Below are 2,948 nucleotides of genomic sequence, written 5' to 3'. Positions count from 1 at the left end.
TCAATTTACAGGTTTCAATATTCATACTATGTTTACTATGACTCAGTAAAGCCCTGCCATTCGTTCTATTTATTATAAATCATAATGCGATCGTATTATTAAACGCGCTATTATTATGTTTGAGACATCAACCACTGCTTGATGACCATATGTTTGTATAAACTGTAGGTAACAACTGATAAAATGTACATTTAGGTCATAAAAAACATAATATTTTCTTCTCAGCCATGTCAACAATTATCCGTGAGTGAAATCTCCTCCCATCTGTTGTCTGATTGGCCTTTCGCAAGGATTCCTGGGTAGTTAAAGTGCGTGGAGCCTGCTTCTATGCGGGCTTCGTGGAAGACCGCTTCAAGGGTACAAAGGGGGCGCTGCTGAGCACACTTCAGAGCGGTAAAATGCTGAATGGGACGCTCTACGGACTCGTAGACTCAGCGAGCACGCGCAATTCAAGTCCACGAGACCGAAAGTCCGCATGAAGTGCGCCATTTGGGACAGGGCCGATGATCAGCTGAGCTTTGTTGCGCGTGAGCAGCGTGAGGATCACTGAAGCAATGACAACAGAGGAATAGCAGCAGTTTCGTGACAGAAAAAAACTTTTCTCCTCCTGCTACTATTATTATTATTATTATTTGTATTATTATTATTTATTGTTGTTGTCGTTTAAGGTTTAAATTAATCAATAAAATATACTAAATAAATGTAAGCCTATGTATACTGAATCAAACTTAAATATAAACACAGGATCCATTAAAACACATACACATATAAACTAAATGTATTATTTATGCCACAAATTGAAATCATTGTTGAAAACTTATTTTTTTGTTGTCATTCAATTCAACGTATTGTGCAGTATTGTGCACAACTGTTTCTTTAAATTGCTGATATAACTAATTTAGCTTATTCATGCTGTCATCATTGGCGTTTGTTATGAATTACACAAGTGGTTAATATAATGTTAGTTTGGTCTGTTTTTGTTTATTTACTACAGGTGCCCTCATTCTCTCAAATACCCTTTTAAAGGAGACATATCATGCTTTTAAATCGTTCCTTTTTACATATAAATCATACATTTGTAGTCTATATAAAGCGGAACTGCAATGCTTGGGTCTGAATTCCTCATTATTATAGCTCCACAGGCCCCTTTTCTACCCCTTTTCTGATGTGCGTCTGAGAGCAACTCGTTTTGGTGCGGTCTCTTTAAATACAATTGAGACACTTCATACCCCGCCCCCTCTCCTGGTTGTAGCGGTGACACTCGGTTCAACTCCACCCCGTTCGGCCATTTTTGTAGTTTGATAGCAGAGATACGATTATCTAGCGGCACAGAAACGTTTTATTCACACGGTATTAACAAAATGTCAACAACGGAAGACTTGTCCAGCCAGCCTTACATGTTCGAGCCAGAGTCGGAGCCGGAGCAAGATGAAAATGAAGACGACGAACCTGCAGAACAACGTCTTCATATGGATGTATCGCAATGGTGTGTTACTGTATTTACACATGAAACTTTGATCTTCCGACCTTTTACCACCGTGTCGATTTATTTTGATTAATATGTGCGAGGGAGAGGGAGCAAGACAGCGTCTAGTTTGGAGACGGTGAAGTCTTGTTTACACTTTCGCCTGGCTCCGAAGAGAGAGAGTGCGCGCGCGCGACCGTGTCTCTCTCTCTGCTCGTTCTTTCAGCTAAACATGCGCCCTATCACAAGCGCGGCAGTTCATCTACATTAGACGGTGTAATGAAGCGTGTGGGTTACTACATCCAACAACCGAACATTTTAACTTACCCTCTCGTAACTTCTGCATCCTTTAGCTTGGACTACGAAATTGCAGCGAGAAATAAAAATGGCGGATTGCTCGAAGTGGTGGGCCGGAAGTCAATGTCCTTATTTGGCAGTTCGCTGCAAATACTGTGACGTAATAGTTAAAAAAACGTCATAGAGAACAGAAAAATCGGATAATTTCAACTTTTCTGTACTTCTAAACACTCCAAATATACAACAAAATGCATTTAAGGGCTAAAAAAGTGGATTTAGTATGATATGTCCCCTTTAAAGCCCTTTACTGGCCAATAAATATTATGTTGTGAATGGATATAATCAGCTTTGTTCTTTTGTTTCCCCAGAACAACTAGTAGGCCTACATTTCTAAAATAATCTGAACATCTCAGAGGCAACATTGAATTACAGTAAGTTACCTGCACCACATGCAAACTTTGTTACTAAGAACTTTTCTGTGTGAAATTGTATTGTTTGACTGTGTTCTTGTGTTTTTGAGCAGATATTCTCTGAAAATCATGCCGGCGCCGGCGTGACCTTTCAACGTGATGACGTAGTTCCCTGTCCATTTGTTGATCAGCTCAATCCGAAGTATTGAAGGTAAAAAGTCTATAAATTATATATATTTTTTTTAAATGACCTATCGTTTCACTAGATAACAACCTCTTTTTCAGCTGTGATCGCGTACAGCCCGTTTAAACACTTCAAAGACTTCTGAAACTGCATTGATTTGGACTTAAAAACGATGGTAACCAAAGAAGTCCATTGTTTGAAGAAAAATCCAGAAATGTTTTCCTCAAAAAACATAATTTCTCTCCCACTGAGGAAAGAAAGACATGGATATCTTGGATGGCATTGGGGTGAGTAAATTATTAGGACATTTTCATTTTGGGGTGAACTAATCCTTTAACAAGTTAAGTGATTATGCACATTTTAATTAGGGTAGTCAAAATGTTAATGTCAAAAAATTTTTTACATTGATTTATTACATGGAACATATGTGTTTCCATGCATTTTGTTGAGATATTTTCTTGTATAGCCTTATAGACATGTATATACATGGTTGATTATTAAAAGTAGTATTGAAACAGTACACTTACAAGTATACTTCTTGTACATTGATATTAGAATACTTAATATGTAAAGTATACTTAAAATATACTTG

The 2,948-nt window shown here is 37.8% G+C and overlaps 1 long non-coding RNA gene across 1 annotated transcript; it reads left to right on the top strand.

Moving 5' to 3' along the window:
- The first annotated feature begins 587 nt into the window (after window positions 1–587).
- Window positions 588–2,690, top strand: LOC309498842. The gene is made up of 3 exons (XR_014206059.1): window positions 588–2,193; window positions 2,286–2,383; window positions 2,458–2,690. It is a non-coding gene; the product is annotated as an uncharacterized lncRNA (long non-coding RNA).
- The last annotated feature ends 258 nt before the right edge of the window (window positions 2,691–2,948 follow it).

This window comes from Leuciscus leuciscus (genome assembly GCF_965113295.1).
Source record: "Leuciscus leuciscus genome assembly, chromosome: 5".
Classification (NCBI taxonomy): domain Eukaryota; kingdom Metazoa; phylum Chordata; class Actinopteri; order Cypriniformes; family Leuciscidae; genus Leuciscus; species Leuciscus leuciscus.
The sequence above is the reverse complement of the archived record's forward strand: the minus strand, read 5'-3'. Positions and strand labels throughout refer to the sequence as shown.